This window comes from Peromyscus leucopus, chromosome 1, assembly GCF_004664715.2.
Source record: "Peromyscus leucopus breed LL Stock chromosome 1, UCI_PerLeu_2.1, whole genome shotgun sequence".
NCBI lineage: Eukaryota > Metazoa > Chordata > Mammalia > Rodentia > Cricetidae > Peromyscus > Peromyscus leucopus.
In genome coordinates, this window is record NC_051063.1 from 47673614 (window position 1) to 47691729 (window position 18116).

Here is an 18116-nt window from a genome sequence, read left to right on the forward strand (position 1 = left end):
TAAATTTGAGGCCAACTATGACCTTTTATTTACTCTTAGTATATGTATGGATGTAGATGGTGACCTACAAATATGCTCAATTTTTGAGCCAGTTGTATTTTTATTTCAATTGACACATAAAGGTTAAACATATATGTATGGGTTCATGTAACATTTCAACACATATATACATTGTGCAGGGTTCACATTAGGCCAAATGATATAGATCTCAAACAGTTATAATTTCACTGTGGTATAAACAAAATTTCCTTTTTCCTAGAGTATCAGAACCTACTTATACTATCAAATTATAATTAACCACACTTAAGGGCTGACCCCATGCCCAGCAGTAGATGGCCAACACAAGATGAACTGAATCATAATGCTTTTTCTGGGCATTTTTGTACCTTACAGGTCTTTTGCTTGTCTATTATGGTTTCTAATTTTGTGTTTTATGGGGTTTCTCTGTGTGTAAAAGAGTGTGACTCTATGTCTGTGTATGTTTCTTGTGCTTTTTTTTGTTTTTTTTCTATTTGCTTGTTTTTCCTATCCTCGTTTTTTATTTCTTTTCTTCTTTTGTATTTTTTTAGATGCCTGTTTTCTGCAAGAGAGAAAGAAAGGGTGCATGCCAGTGGCCATGTCAGAGGAGCAGCAGATGGCAGTTGACCTCAGGGTTCCAGCCCACCAGGAGGTGAATCCCTGATGGGTGAATCTCAGATAGGCAAGGCTCTGAGACCACAGACTCCAGAGTGCCTTTTGCTTCTGCTCTGTCTTTACATGTTTGCTGCTGCCATCTTTCTCTGGTATCTGGTATGGTGTGAATGGGTGTGGGGAGATCCCCACTGCCTGTAATATAGTGTGTTTATCTCATAGAAACATTCCATTCCACTGGGCATTTTAACCTGTGGATTATTATGAAGACAATTTCTTCCTAAGCTGCACTGTCTAATTGATAATAATGTTAGTTTAAATAGAATTTTGATGATTAAAAATAAAACAAGGAAGTGTCACATGGCTAGAACACATGAGTTTCTATTGAGGAGCCACATAGACTGCGGATTAATGATTAAGAAAAACAATTGAGTCCCAGTAGCCCAGCTAGCTTAAACTCTTTTAATCTTAATGTTGGGAGATGTATTCACAGGTTTCAGAGTGCATCATAGCTGAAACAAAGCTCTGAAAATAAATTAAAATTAGACTAAGATAATTTGGTTAAATAGCTTTGAAGTGAAAAACCCAAGAAGACAATCTAAAGTTTTAGAAAGACACACAGTTGAGTGAAAAACACTTTAAGGTCAGGGAATAAGAACAAAGCAGCACATGCCTTAGCCAACATTAGCCAACATGCCTTTCTTGCTTGGATTAGTTGATAATCAAAGGTAATAATTAATCCCTTGTACCTCAATCTCCTCATATAAGAGACTACTGATGAGGGGGTATGCACCCTAAAGATTTAAAGTAGAGCTGACTGATTCTTTTTCATGTATAAAAGTTTAGGTTTGTGATCCCTTGAGATTCCTTTTAAGATTATCTTCAAGATAAATAATAAAGTGATTGATTCTTTCTTTGTAACCACAATATGCAGCATGCCAATAAAAGATGGCTGAGAAAAATATCCTGCTTGCTCACACTCTGTTAATCTGTAACAAGTTACTTAGATGTAAATGTATGTGGGTTCTTGAAATGACTGTTTTAATCATGTAAGGGAGGTGAAAAACAGGTTTTTACCTGTATTCATTGTAATCATTCACTTGAAAAATAGAATTTGACCGCATTGTAATGTCTATATTGCCTGAAAGACTTTGCTGGGGTGTATAAGCTCTACAGAAGAGAATACAGTGGAAGAATAAAAGAAGGAAGCCATCCAGAAAGTGTGTGTGTGTCTTTTTCCTTAGCCCTTCTGATAAAGAAGTCACAATACACCAGCTCCGTGGATTTCCCTTTGAGCCCTGTGCTGCTGGAGGCAAGGTCTGGATTTGGGTGGGTGGGGAGACTCTGGGAGGAGTTGTGGGTGGGGAGACTATAATGAGAATATATTGTATGGGGAAAAAAAAATCTACTTTCAATAAAAAAAAAGAAAAAACCCTGTAATTTATTAATTATCAGTCACTCTTTTCCCACTTCCTTACCTATCCCATTATGTTTTTAACGACTGAATAGTATTCCACCATTGTTATGAATCACATTTTGTTTTCCTGTTCATTGGCTGTGACACTTGGGTTGATTCCATTTCTTTGCTCTGTGGCTAGTTCTGCAGTAAACATGGGAATATAGCTATGTCTCTGACATACTGACTTCATTGCCTTCCGCATGTCAAGTAGTGGGACTGATGCATCATAGAGTAGTTCTATATTTAATTTGGGGGAATGTCCATACTGCTTTCCATAATACTAATTACTAAAGTATATTCCCACCACATGTGTGCAAGAACCCCTTCTCCTCCACACCCTTGTAATCCTATGTCATTCGATAGCAACCATTCTAACTGGAGTGAGGTGGCGCCTCTTTGCCCAGCAAACAGAAAGTGCCCAGCCTTCTGTTTCAGTCAATAGGGCACCACCCCATCTACCTTCAACACAGGAGAAGAGCAGGAAGAGAGAGCTGTGGCTGCCAGTGACCTGTCTTCTTCTACCTCTACTCAGCACAATACCCCAGCGGAGATGGCTCTCACCTGCTGGGTGTCCCTGCACCTGGGCTCAGCACAGTATACCAGCAGAGATAGATCCAACCCGCTGGGTAGCAGAGCATGCCAACTGCACAAGCCACAGGCACATCATCATCCCACAGCAACTTGTCTTTCCCAATGAGTATGTGGGCAATCAATCTCATTACAACTTTTCCTCGGAAAACAGGCTAAGCTAAAGAAGTGGCCTTAATTAGGCTTGGGGCGGGGGGTGTAGAATCACCCAGAGTTTTTTAATCATCCTGATACCTAGGCCTCACTCCAGACTATTGAACCCAGTCATCGACTCTCAAGTGTTTCCAGTGTGCACTGAGGCTGAGAACTTCAGACAGCATTATCAGGGTAGGAGCTTTGTGCACCCTGCCCCCCCCCCCCAGCCCTGGGGATCTGGTCTGTGAAAATACATCAGGGAGGACCACAGCTGATCTTCAGAAGATCCCTAGGAATTCGAGGGTTGGACAAATTCTGGAAGGATGGTTTGTGGGGCACCAAGGTGAGGGGCTTTAGGGAAAGCAGCCATACTGCAGTGTGGCCAGGAGTCAAAAAAGCTGACAGTTGACAAGATTCATGCCGCATTGTCTTTTATCAAATACCGAAGATGATTTGAAAATAGAGCATCTGTCACAAGCATATTTTTAAAAGCCTAGCCAAAAAAATTTAAAGTGTGTGTGTGTGTGTGTGTGTGTGCGCGCGCGCGCGCGCGCGCGCGCGCGTGCGCGTGCGTGTGAAGTATCTTGCTTCCCTTTCAGCTCCCACTGCACTCACCGGACCGTGAAGAGGGGACATAGCATCTTGGCATTTCCCCTACTTCTCTTCCCAGAAAAGATCAAATGCAAAGCAACCAGATCAGAGAAAATCCCTTGGTGGGCTGGTCTTTGGATTAACAGAATCTCAAAGGAGAGCAAATCCTGAAAAGAGCAGATATATTCTTTCCCCTTTCATTCGTTTCAGCCCTGGATCCAGTTCTTGCACTTCATGCTTCAGGAGCTGAAAGGTTAGCCCTGCCTCCTGAGCTGATCTGGGCCCGAGCCTGCCCCTCCCTACCTGGAAAATGCTGTGTCAGGCTGTGAGGCCCTCCATTCTGTGCTGTGAGGGTCTTCAATGCTCCTGTTTCTAAATCTCAAACCTCAACTTGCTAGTCCCTTCCCCATGAGCTTGCAGTAGCTCCCTAGTTTCCACTGGACCTGGCTTGACGTTTTCATCTTGGCTCATCGCTGTTGGAGCTCACCCTGATCTCTTGTAGAAGCCTGTCATCTCGGGCACCCCTAGGACCTCTGTACTGACACAAATGGGTGGCCTGGGGTCTCCAGCTGCTTGTTTCTAAGATTAATTTGGAGTAATATTTTCTCTGTTATCCTCTCTTTGTGTCTCCCTGTCTCTGTCTCTCACTGTCTCTCTGTCTATGTATGTAAAGAATATACCCGGTCTCGGGGCTGGAGAGATGGCTCAGAGGTTAAGAGCACTGGCTGCTCTTCCAGGTCCTGAGTTCAATTCCCAGCAACCACATAGTGGCTCACAACCATCTATAATGAGATCTGGTGTCCTCTTCTGGCCTGCAGGCATACTTGCTAGCAGAACACTGTATGCACAACAAATAAGTTAAATCTTCAAAAAAAAAAAAAAAAAAAAAGAATATACCCAGTCTCTTTACTACTTCTTACTACAAATGTATGTTTAAAACTGCTTTTATTTTAAACTTATATTTTAAATTAAAAGTATTTTAATGAACATCCGTAGGTCTATTGCATTTCTGGCATATCTGTTCTCTCATTCCACCTTTTAGGTCCCAGAACAGGCTTGGTCGCAAGTAAATTTACCCACCGAGGCGTCTTTCTGGCCTTTGTTTGTTTTGAGACAGCTTCCACTCCCCACCCCCCTTTTGAGTGTTTACATGGTTTAATATTTTTGACTCCAGATTCCTTTTCAAGGTGTTACTGATCATCTTCATAGGACTTGCGTTTTCAGTGCTGGGGATTGAACTCAGGGCCTCACAGATGCTAGGTGTGTGCTTTGCTAACTGAGCTGCACGTCTCAGCCCACTTTTTACTTCTTTAATTGAATTGTAATACGTATTTAATTTAGAAAAAGTTAAACTTCCAGGAAGCCATAAAAAAGGAAAAACCATGGCGCTTGCAGCCTGGTGTCCTTGGATCTCTGGGCCTGAAGCTCCCGCGTTTTCTTGGATCTTGCTGGTGTTTTGTGTCATCACCAGTCACGTGAACAGACCAGGAAATGCCAGACACGGGAGAGGAACAGGAAGCGCAAAAGGCTCAGAGGTAGGGTCTACCATCTGCAACCTTCGGGGCCCGGTGGGGAGCTCAGAGTAGCAAGTTCAGACTGCTGTGAGAGAGATGCTGTCCAAAGTGAGGCTAACCAGCTAAGGGTCAAAGCCTCGCTCCCTGGGCTCGCGATGAACGGAGTCCCAGACAGCAGGAAGTGCTCAGGGTCCGTTCCCGGGGTGTGCTGTGATTCAGTGGGGAGAATGGAAACAGTGTGGGCCAGTGAGACCTATCTCTGCGGAGCCTGCTCCCAGACTAGTGAACATACTGAAGACAGGAATGTTGTCAGGTTTCCTCCTGGCAATTCAGGCTGACAGCGTTCTGAAAGGACATCACTGCCCACCTAGTGTGACTTTGCAGTCCGTAATCCCAACCCTAGGGAGACTGAGGTTGGGGATCACCAGTTCTGGGCCAGTCTGGGACAGGTAGTGAGACTATGTCTGGGAAAACAGAGACTGGAGGCAGCTCAGTGGTAGAGCACGTGAAACACAAGGCCCTGGGCTTTGGGTTTGTCACACACACACACACACACACACACACACACACACACACACACACAAAATCTCTGGTATGAAGCTGTGCTCAGTGTGCTGTCTTGGAGTCTCAGGCAAAAAGACATTAACAATAGCACTGTCCTGTCTTCATTTCAAATTTCTTCTTCCCCTCCTTTTTTCCTCTCGCTATGTGATCCATGTGTGTGATTCATGTGCACATGTGTGCTGGTGCCTGTGGGAGGAATCATCCTCCATCTCTCTTCTACCTTATTCACTGAGGAGTGTCCCTCAAAGTCAGAACTCGTCAATAGGGCTGCTTTTGCTAATTAGCTTGCTCTGGGGATCCTGTTGTTGCCTTCCGAGGCTGGAACTGGCGTCCTTGCTGTTATATTTAGGTTTGCGAATTCAGCAACCATACTTGCTTCCTTCTAAACAATGTAGTGCAATTGGCTATTTACATGGGTTCTGGAGATTTGAACTCTGGTCCTTACCCTTGCACACAGGTTCTTTAACTGGTGAGTGATCTCCCCAGCTCCACACTTAAATCTTCAATATTTAGTTCTTCGTATGCTTTTTTTTGTACTTTTTTTTATTTTGCTCAAAATATTATTTACCTTGATTTACTTCTTTTTCCAGACTACTCCTTCAAGTTTGGTGTCATGATTTGCTGTTTTTGTCTTATTTGTTCCACAATTCAAGGAGCCAGCCAAGCTTGGGATGCAGGATTGAACTGAATACAAATATTGCCCTCTCTAATGCAGGACAGGGATCCCTCCCCACTTCACGCCTTGCCCAAGGCCTCTGGCCTCTACAAAATCAGAGTAAAGATACAGAAAAAAGCCGAGTATTCTCTGAGTCCTACACATCTGGATAACTTGTCTGCAATGTGACATCACTAGCTTCAGACCCACCACTCCGGAACAGAGTACTACTGACTGTTCTGTTATTTGCATGCCACAGACATCCTCCAATGGCCTCCTTCTTCGTTCTCCTCTTGATGTCTAGCCTCTTTCCCCTCAGATGGCTAGCCTCCTTCTTCCATCCTCGGTGTCTGGCCTCAACTTCCCCATGCCCATCTCCTCCAGCTTGACCTTCCTGTGGCATCAGTGCTGTTATATTTAGGTTTGCAAATTCAGCAGCCACAGTTGCTTCCTTCTAGACAATGTAGTGCAATTGGCAAGACATCTTGACAGTTCTTGCCATGGCAGGATAGCCAGAGTAACCTCCTAGGGCTGAGTGGGTGCCCTCATCTTATTTTATAGATACAACACTGAGGCCCAGAAAGAGCGTGGTGCTGTTTCAGACTGTCTAGCTTTGAAATCCAAGCTCCTTGATTTGTCTGTGAAGTCACAGACATTTAGAAGTGACAGAGACCTTGGGTATGATCTGGGTCAGCCTCATCTTGCCCCAAGGAAGAGAATCAGGTTCTAGGGAGATGTGGTAACTACCCAGTCCCAGGATTAGCTTAGGGGATGATTGCTTTGTTTCTTTTGGCCAACCTCTCCCACTGCTCTTTCCCACCTGACTCAGGTCCCCTGCTGGGATATAGACCCGTGCTGTGGAAACAAGGCACCTCTTCTTCCCTGGGCCACAGCTCAGAGCTCTGACTGAAGCCCAGACCCAACAAGACAGTTCTGAAAGACTGACCTACCCCCAGGCCAGCAGCAAACCGTGGAGAAAGAACCAGAACAGAAGTAACCCTTGACACTTGCTGTGTATGACGCAACCATGCCTGGGGTAACCCCACTTTCTATTGTGACAAGAACTTTCTTCACAATTTTTGTGTCTACAGTAGGGGAGAGAATATTTATACTGTTGTGGTTCCTCATTTACAGAGATTAGAACATTTGGCCTGAGAAGTTGAGGAACTCCTGTAGTTCTATCACTGGTAAGAGGTAATATACAAAACAAGGTGTGACGCCAAGGTGCATGATCTTTGCCCTGTCTGGATGGCACGGTGATTTATTTCAACTTGAGCCCTCTTCTGGGAAGATGACCACTTTCACCATGGGCCTCTATGGCCAGCTTCCCTTCTATCTTTGGAGAGGCCACCCAGTCCCCCTACCTGCCCAGCAGTCATACTGAGGACACGTGTCCCCATCCCTGCCCTGTGATTGGCTTCCAAGGTCAAACATTTTGCTGGTGGAAAGCATGAGTTCTTAGGGCATTTCAGACCTTTAGGGAGGGGCAGAGAGAAAAGAGGAAGGGACAGATGGCAGTGAGGGGAAGGAAATAGGGTGGTGCTTGATAGTAGAAAGGGATGTCATGGAGCTCTCCAGGTCTGGAAGAAAAGCGGTGACATTACCCCATGGCCTAGGCAGAGAGGCCCAGGGGAGTCTGGCGCATAGAGCCCATGTACGCCTGACGCAACACCTCACAGCTAACAGCCACTAATCATGGAAAGTAGATCACAAATGTTTCCAGCATCCTACCCTGTCTCTCTGTCCCTGCAGACATCTGCAAATATTTGCTGCTAGTGGTTGGCATGTCTGCACTGCCGAGCTGGGTTATAAACAGACAGAAGTTGGCCTGGATTTGGCACAACCAAGAACAGGGATGATTCTACAAATACCCATTACTTATTTAAAGTCCTAGTTCCGTTTACCCTGTTAGGGGCAGATTGCCTGGGGACTGTCTACATTGAGACAGATGTGCTTACCAAAAAGCTGTGCTTATCCTGACTTCCAAATGGTCTGGAAGATTTGTCACTTGATATGACCACAGAAATTGCCATGGTCCTTCCTCATCCTGATTTCAGTTCCTAGGAGCCCTTGGTGCCTAGAGAGCTACAGTTTTTTCTGTCCTCTGAGCATGCAAGGACCCTGCTGCTTCTGGTTCTTATCACCTGTGCTGTGTGGAAGTGGGCGAAGAGAAAAGTTCTCCTGTAAAAGGCAGGTTATGAAAATCAAATAATTAGAGGAGGTTTCTGTGTCCATAGAGAGGTGGGCCCTTGGGTGAGCCACACATGTTACTTAATTCTCACACACTCACTGTTTCTACCAGGCACTGTCTAATGAAGTTTGGTATACCCAGCCTCTCCATTACCAGCAAAAAACACCACCTCAAAACAAATACACAAACAAACAACAGGGTTTCTAAGCCAAAGCAGCTAGGAATTTTTTTGTAAAAGCAAGTGGCCAAGTCATTCAAACTTGCTTTCAGAAAATTCTAGAAATGTTTTTCTAGGCAATGAACATGCTTAAAGAATTTGAGTGTGTCTTTTTTTAAAACTAACTTAATGGGAAATGGAGGAGTGATATTCACCCCTCATGTGATCAAGGTACATTAGATACATCTGTGAACACCTCAGAATGAACTCTATTGTTTTATATAATTATATGTCAGCAAAAATATTTATGTTAACTTATGATCAAAATGAATTATATAATTACATGTGCATATGTGAAAATCTCATAATGAAACCCATTGTGTATGGCTAATGAATGCTAACATAAGCAAAATTTAATTGACTCAACTGAAGAAAGAGCATTTTGCCTGTGACTGCATGGCATTGCACAGTCTGGCTACCCATTCCTGCAGCTGACCCCCAAAACACTGTTAAAAGTAAAGAGTGATTTTGAAGAATAGTTTTTCCTGTATCCTGAAAACACTTGACTCAGTTAGACTTTTCTTTCTGGGCTTTCAGTTAAAAACAGAGGCATGAGGAGGAACATCTTGCATGTTTTGCGGGTGGGGGTAGAGGGTTGCATTTCTTAAAAAGCATCTAGAAATGAGTATCAAGAATACCTTTAGGGTTTCAGGAAAAGCCCACTCCTTAAAGTTATTGCTATACAAACAAGCACGAGAACCTATGTAAAAAAACTAGGTGCAGTGGGTGTGCCTGTAATCCAGCACTGGGGAGGCAGAGGCAAGAGGCAGGAGGAATCCAGAGTTTGTTAGCCGACCAGTCTAGCTGAATCTTTGAGCTCCAGGTTTAGTGTGACATCTGTCTCACAGAATAGAGTAGAGAGCATTGGAGAAGACACTAAACCTGGGTCTCTGTCTCCAGCCTCCACACACATGCACACATGCACAAGAATTCACACACTCAGTTACACACACTTAAATAGGTACACACAGCACAACACAAAAGGATACATTTAAAGAAAAACCTTGAAGTAAAATCCAATCCAAGCTCCTTTACTCACTGAGCTGTCTCATAAGCCCAAACAAGGTTTTGATTGTAGCAAAACATACACAATCCAAATTTCATCGTGTATACAGTAACATTTAGTAAACTCACAAGCTCATACAACTACTGCCACCATCCAGACACACAGAGCAGTCAGTAACAGTTTTAAAACATTCTTTTCCTCAATTTACTTTTGAAGTTTTAAATGAATAGTTTTTGTTTTTGTGTGTGTGTGTGTGTGTGTGTGTGTGTGTGTGTATGAAAGGGGGAAGGGAGAGAGAGAGGGAAAAGGAGGGAGAGGAAGAGAGACTATTATCATTTTACAAGCGACAACATTCACCCAAAAATACTGCACTGGACACATAGGCCCAGCCATCTGGGGTTGGCATGGCAACGGTGAGATCTTTGAATGTGAATATGTACACGCTTAAGAGTAAAACCTTAAGGAGGGGAAACTGTGAGAAAAAAGCTGGAGAAATTAATTAACTAATCAATTGTTGTGGAATATTATTTTAACTAGGCAAAGATGTGTTCCATTTGTTTATGCTGCATTTGTTTAATTATGCAAAGAGGTGTTGCTGTTTCACCTTGCCTGCCTAAGGCACCTGATTGGTCTAATAAAAAGCTGAAGGGCCAATAGCTAGGCAGAGAGGCGATAGGCAGGGCTAGTGAGTGGGGAGAATAAATAGAAGAAATCTAGACTTGAGGAAAAAAACTGAAGAAGAGAACAAGAAGAGAGGGACACACCCAGGGCCAGAAGCCAGGCAGCCTCCAGACAGACATAAAGACAGCAGGAAAGTAAGATATACAGAAAGAAAAAAGGTAAAAAGCCTCAAGGCAAAAAGTAGATAAAGAGAAACAGATTAAAATAAGAGCTAAGATAAGGCTGAGCATTCATAACCAATAAGAAGTCTTGTGTCATGATTTGGGAGCTGGTTGGTGGCCCAAAAGAAAAAGCCTGGTACAATTAATAAAAAATAAAAAAAGAATAAAACCTTTACAAATCACATATATGTAGAATTTAGCTTTCTAAGAATTTAGCATTCCACTTTCCATTGTCTTTTCTTCACTGTATTTTGGTTGTTTTGTTTTGTTGACACAAGACCTCATATAGCCCAAGCTGGCCTGGAATTGACTATGTAGGTCATGATGACCTTGTACTCTCTATCTGCCTCATCCTGTCTAGTGTTGGAGTTAGAGGTGTGTGGCACTACACTTGGCTTTTTACTTCTTTTTTGAAAATGTATTACCAGGGCTGGAGAGATGACTCCATGGTTAAGAGCACTGGCTGTTCTATAGGACCCAGGCTCGATTCCCAGCACCTATGCGTGTAACTATCTGAAGCTCGAGTGTCAAGGGATCTGACACCCTCTTCTGGCCTCTTTGGGCACTAGGCATGCACATGATGCACAGACATACATGGAAATAAAACACACAAGAAAAATAATTTTAAAAAGAAAGTATATTTCTCATGTTTGAGTCTGTCACAAAAAAATGAAGTTATTTCTTGTCTCCTGGTTTGTCCAGTACTGTGTGTGTGTGTGTGTGTGTGTGTGTGTGTGTGTGTATTTGTCCTTAAAAAAACTCATTCCAGCCAGGCAGTGGTGGTGCATGCTTTTAATCTCAGCACTTGGGAGGCTGAGCCAGGCGGATCTCTGTGAGTTTGAGGCCAGCCTGGTCTACAGAGCAAGATCCCCAGGACAGGTGCCAAAACTACACAGAAAAACCCTGTCTTGAAAAACATAAAACCAAAAACCAAACAAAAACAACAACAAAAAAAACCCCTCATTCCTCCTGCTGCAACCTGAACCAAGTACAGTTTTGTTTTGTTTTCTCTTTTTAATTCTTGTTTTCAGTAGTGGGGATGGAGTCCGGGGCCTCGTTCATGCTAGGTAAGGACTCTATCACTAAGCTATGTGTCCAGTCCTCCCTTTTACTTTTTATTTGGAAACAGGGTCTTTCTAAGTTGCCCAGGGTGGCCTCAAACCTGTAACTCTTCTGCCTCAGCCTTTTGAGTACATAGGATTACAGATTGGCACTAATAGGTGTAGCTTCCAGATATAGTTTAGAACAGTGGTTCTCAACCTTTCTAGTGCTATGACCCATTAGTACAGTTCCTCATGCTGTGGTGACCCCCAACTATGAAATTATTTTTTGTTATTCCTGCATAACTGTAATTTTGCTACTGTTATGAATTATAATGTAAATATCTGTGTTTTCTGATGGTCTTAGGTGACCCCTGTGAAAGGGTCATTCAATACCCAAAGTGGTCTCGACCCAGAAATTGAGAACCGCTGGTTTAAAGGATGTGTGGGGATACAGAAAAGCATTTTATGTCTAAGCTTATGTTCCTCATCCTTTACTCTAATACCCACGGGCATGGCCTCCCACCTAGGGAACTCTGTTCAGGTGGGTGTGTCTCCACCTCTGATCTCCTTATCTGGAACAGTGTTCTATTCATTCAACTCATAACTCTTGTTGACTTAATGATCTCTGTGCCAGAGGCAGGAGGACAGGGTCTGGCCCTGAGTCCAAGCTCGCTGTCAGAACAATGACTCCTGACTGTTGCTGGTGTCAGGGAACAGCCAGGTCCATGACTACTGCACTTAGTGATGTGATTCTGAACTAGAACCCCAAGACACTTCATCCTGTGTGGAGCTCTCTAAGGACACAATTTGGTGTATCAGGGAAGTTGAGACCAGGGTGTATTTTCGGGGAAGAGGATATTCCCACTGTTGGTTTTACATACAATGCCCCTACTATGTATGTATATTATTAGTACATAGCATTACTTCTGTTTTCCAGATGAAAGAGCCAAGGTAAAGTGGATTAAATGTCCTTCTCCAAGACTGAGCTCATTAGTGCAGAGCAGGCACCCAGACCCAGGCCCGCCTATTCCAATCAACGTGGATTCTCTTTCTAGTGCAGCAAAGACACTTTCCCAGGGTGCCTCCTAAATTATACTGCACTGGTGATGGATGCTTGGTCTGCAGGTAAGGCCAGCTATGCCTTTTGTAATTATAACTTACCCTCAGACAATGGGAACCACTGTTGACCCAATCACTGTAAAAACACACCAGTGTGCTGCTGCTCACACCTGAGTCAGTGGAATTCAAGTTTGGGCTTGAAATTATGCAACGACCCAAGTTACACCTGAGTCTACAGGGCTTTGTAGAGGCTCCCTTTTAACTTCAAATTTTTTTAGTTTTATTTTTATTATTTTACACGCATGGGTGTTTTGCCTGTGTGTACATCTGCCTGTCTGTGTACTACATGCGTTCCTGGAGCCCAAGGAGATGGTGAGGCTCTATATGGGTCCTGGGAATTGAACCCTGGTCCTTTTTGACAATAAGTGCTCTTAACCACTCAGCCAGCTCTCCAGCCCATCTCTTTTAGCTCTTTTAAAACAGTTGTCTAGGATATGTATAGAACACCGACTAAACTAGAAAGTTCTATTAGCCAATAAATGACTCAGGGAGGGAGAGCAGGAGGGATGATGTGTGGCCTGCTTTCCCTCAGCCACAGGCAACGTGGAGGTGTAAGTGTGACAGTTATTTATTAACACTAGTTTGCACAGGTGACTTTGCTTTTCTGGTCTCAATTGTCCTACTTGAGACATAAGGAGGCTTGAGAAACGTCTCTTATGTTCTGGAAAGGTGGGCCTCAGTGCTTCTCCATCGACGCCATGTCTCTCCACAGACAAGCAGACATGCTGCAACACAGACACCTTGACCAGCTCTGGCTGTGGAATTTCCAGTGTCCAGTGTAAAGCAACAGCAAGGCCTCTCACTGAAGTTGCTAAGGCTTGCAACAACAGAATGTTAAACTGTATGTGGGCTCTTCAGTGCTTGTGGCTATGCCCAAGGAAGCCCAGTTGCCTGGCTGCCTGTACCCTGCCTGCACTGTGTGAAGGAGTGAAATCTGAAGATGTCTGGGGTCCCTGGATAAGCTTCATGGAGGCAGGGTCATGGGAGAGTTGTGAAAATACCAGAACGAAAACAAAGGCTGCCAGAGTAGCTGCCAGTGTACTGTTTCGGAAAGGAGGTAAAGACAAGTCAGACAGACAGAACAAGGTGGGTCAGGTGGAGGGGGCAGGGCCCTGGAGGAGGGTGCCTTTGGGAAGCAAATGCCTTTCAGCTGTGGAATAAGATTTGGGAAGGAAGGACGTGAGAAAGGAAGGCAAGCCTCCTCCCGTCATCATGGTTTCGATGTCAAATGTCTCCATAGGCTCATGTGCTTGATGATGCCTTGGAAGGCTGTGGAACTTTTGGGACCATGAACTAGTCAGTAGAGGTATCTCTGGGCAGACCTCGAAGGTAGTATCCATTTTTTGGTTCTATCCCAAACTCTCTGCTTCCTGGTCTTCCAGGATGTAGCCAAGCCACGATACTGCTTCCCAATGCTGTTGACCAGGCCACGCCCTCCTGGCCTGAGGGGATTGTGAAAAAAGATAAACCTCTCCTCACTTAAGTTGTTCTTTGGGTGCTTTTGTCACAACGATGAGAGAAGTGGCCAATACACTGGCAGACGAAGGCCCGGGGACAGAAAAGAATGTGCCGGTAATAAAGAGGCTTGACACACGGTCAAGTGATGGCATGGTGTGCCCAAAAGAAGTTTTCTTGGTGGCCAGACATTCCCGAGACCCCACATGAGCCAGCACAGAGGCCGTTGCCTCACAACGGTGCTGGGGAGCTTAGAGGGCATATGGGACCTAGAAAACAGCATCTAGTGTCACATTTCAAGTGTTCCATCTCTCTCTCTCTCTCTCTCTCTCTCTCTCTCTCTCTCTCTCTCTCTCTTTCTCTCTCTCTCTCGGAGGGACCCTTGAGAGGAGGGCTGGAATTCCAACCCCTCTCAGGCTACATTTCTGGCGTGATAGATATCATTCTCTTACCCTCCACCAACTGTGTACTTGGTCTCTAGGGTCCTAAGTCCCTGGGGTCCTCGGAAACCCAGCAAGGCTGTACACTGAGAAAATTAAGTCCATCCTGGTGACTTTAAGCGTCAACACCCAACACAGCAAGCAGAGAGAAGCAAGGCCACCCCTAAAGGAGCCAAGTGCCACTTCCCCACAAATGACCGTGAAACCAAGTGAAGTAAGTCAGGCACGTGCAGACAAATATGGCATGGTTCCAGTTACTTGAGGTTCCTAGAGGAGTCATAAAGTACAAAGACTGATTTCCAGGGGCTGGGAGGGCAGTGGGAACCTACTGTGTAATGAGCATGGGGTTCCAGTTTTGCAAAATGAGTAGTCCTGGGGATGGATGGTGATGGTGGTTGCATAAGGTTATGAACGCATCCAATGCTCCTGAACTGTACACATAAAGATGGTTCAGATGGCAAACTTTATGTTATGTGTACTTTGTCAGACTGAAATGGGGGGGAAATACAAAAATGAGGAGTTACTGAGGTATAGTCAGAAGGCCAGAGACACAGATATCTGAGAGAGGCCTGTGGCACCCATGACACTCCAGCCGGAGTCTTAAAGGTTCCATTGATGAGGCTCTGTCTACAGAGGGCAGGAGCCTGGAAGCTCCCTGAGTTCAGAGGCAGGATCTAGGATCAGCCACCAGCCTTGAACACCCTACTTAATAAGCAGTAAGCCTGGATCCTTCACATAAAATCAGATAAACCATTTCTTGAGACCTTGATAAGATCAAAAACAAAGAGTCATTTTATAGGGTGGGGGATGGAAAATACAGAATTGATTTATAATAATTCCAGGTAAAACTCCTAAAAGAAAAAAGATTGAGCCAGGCAGTGGTGGTACACGCCTTTAATCCCAGCACTCGGGAGGCAGAGCCAGGGGGATCTCTGTGTGTTCGAGGCCAGCCTGGTCTATAGAGCGAGAACCAGAACAGGCACCAAAACTACAAAGAGAAACCTTGTCTTGAAAAAAACCAAAAAAAAAAAAAAAAAAAAAAAAAAGATGTACTCTCAAAATCAGGAATAACCTGATGGGTGCCCGTGAGGAAGATAACTCAGGGATGCCACCCTGGCTGAGGGAGGGTCACTGCAAACCTGTGTCTCACAAACACTGCTGGAGATTTGCATATGTGACTAAGAAGATCTTAAAAGACAGATAACAAGTGAGCATTATCACCCTACATCTCGTTAGCCTTTTGTTTTTACCCTTGGAACATTATAGCCCACTTCTTTGGGACCTGGGGATGGTAACTGGCAGTGGGAACCAGCCTTTTGGAGTCAGCTCCATCATCCTTCTGAACACATTAGAAGCATTTCTAAGAGCCAGGTCCTTAGAAACTATATAAGACACATGCCAGAATTGGCCTCCCATGCTTACAGGGTCACAAAGCTCAGGGTACGAAGGACTTTGGGGGTTGTTTAGACCAAATCACTCATTTTGTGGAGGAGTGCAGAACAGACAAATGTAGGAGACATGGGAAGATGAGGACCTACCTCGGATGGTGTGGAAGAAAAGAACACAGATAGAAATGAAATAAAGGAAGACAGAGGGTGTGGCAGGTGAGTAGGCAGGGAGGGTGAGTCAGAATTAGGGCTGATCATGAAACCCTTGACAGAAACAGGGAGGAACAGGGAGGGCCAGCGAGGAAGGGAGGGCGGAAGGGTACAGGAAAGCTGAACTGATTTTTAAAGAATTTAAGGCGAAAAGCCCAGAAACTGGAAACTCCAATGGAAAATTGTAGGATATGAAGAGAGAGGTGTGTCCTGGAGTCTATCAGAGAAAATCCCAGGTAAGGCCTTTAGCCAGCAAGGCCTGGACACCTGTGACAGAGCCTTCTGTCCTGAATAGTCTAACTGGCACTTAGATGAGGCCTGAGAGACATGTATGATATGTCTACAATCCATGCAAATCTAAATGGCACAGATTTCAGACTCAGTAGAGAAAATGGTCACAAGAGAAAGAAGAAATGAAACTCACAGGAAACACACTGGGGTCAGTATGAAGTCCTCTGTTTATGTCCAGAAAATCAATGCAAGCTACAGAATGAATACGAATGCCAGGATAGCAACATTAACAACGATTATCTTTTAAACTCAGTAGTTACAGAATGCCGGGATCCTGATGTCAGGTGCTGCATAGGACAACGTATTTAATTCTCACAATAGCCCTGTGGCATTTGGCACTATTATTATAATCTTTGACTTACAGGTGAAGAAACTGGGGCCAGGAAATATCACAAAAACCTTGGCTTGTCTGACCAAAAACAATGCTATATCCTCTAACCATTAAGGTAAAGATTGAGGAGGCATGATTTGACCAGCCTTATGTCAAAGACTTTCTCTACTTATACAAGCAAATAGGTGTGTGTTCACGTGTGTTACAGAGGGGAAGCTGTTAAAAATGTAAAACTTCATTTTCCAGTTAGTTACAGTACCCTGAAAAGAATGGCTGCCTAAGCTCTTTGGGATTGTAGATTCCCAAATGCTCACCTAGTAACATGGTACTTATGTGGTACAGGGATGTTTGCTGTGGAAGAACTGAGAACCCAGGTCTCAGTCGAGTTTATGATGATGTCACTACCTTATAAAACTCAAAGGGAAATCATGGCTAAGAACCAAGTATGAGATACTGGAAGTCTGGGAACTTGTATTAACAAAGAGATTTGTACAGACACACACACACTTGGCCGCCTCACTGGCCTCAGTTCTGGTGCACTGAAAATCTCTCAGTGTCTACCCCAGTGGTGCCTTAGGAGCCTTTCATCCTTCATGTTGAGCATCCTTTCTCCCGCCAGACCCCAATTCTGCCTGTCCTCCTTTCTTTGGTTCACTTCTGCCTTAGTCTTTTCCTAGTCATCCCTTTTGCCCCCAGTCTCTTTCCAGAGAACCCCTTTCACAAACACCCACTGTATGGTTATGTTGTGCCCTTGCTGTTTGCTTTGCTTTGAAGAAATCTGAGCATCACTCTCCATTTCCATTGTATCTGCTGCCAAATAACTCGCTAGGCAACTTTCTGGATTGCTGCTGACCAGTCAGGGAGGGTACACAAAGCAGAGGGAGCAAGCATTTCATCTGCCAACTTCTCACCATGCCACGTATTTACAGAAAATATTTCAGGTGGTGTTTTGAGTTACTTTGTTTATAGTCTCATTTCTTTGCAAATTTCCACGCGTGGAATTTCCACGTCGATGGTGCACATTCCATTAAAAACAGGGTGATTTTGTGCAGACAATTTAGTAACCAAGTGGGGAAAATGTTGCTTTGCTCTAAGTAGATGAGTGTAGCATGTGATTATCTGAAGTATAATTTTGGTCTTCGAGCCTATAATATAATTACGTAATGCCCATCACCCATGGCATGATTAAACTGGACTTTTTCTGGGGGTGGGGGTGTGGAGGGGTGGGAGGGATCATAAAGCAATTAAATTCTATTGCTCTCTTTATTTCGATTCCCATCCGGGTTCCCTGAAGCAGGATCTGAGGCTTTGGACTGCTTTAGATTAGGGACCTTTGGGACCTCTGTTCACACCAGCCCTGACACTGAGGCCTTGGCCGTTCCCTGCCACACCTGATCTCTCCCTGCTTTCTCTCTTCTCACTGCTGTGCCTTTAACTCTAAATGCCT

General features: G+C 44.3%; 1 protein-coding gene across 1 annotated transcript in view; it reads right to left on the reverse strand.

Annotated features, from left to right (window-relative positions):
* The window catches only part of Blnk (B cell linker), a 72396-nt gene that overhangs the window by 52371 nt on the left and 1909 nt on the right, over positions 1 to 18116 (reverse strand). The window lies entirely within an intron of this gene.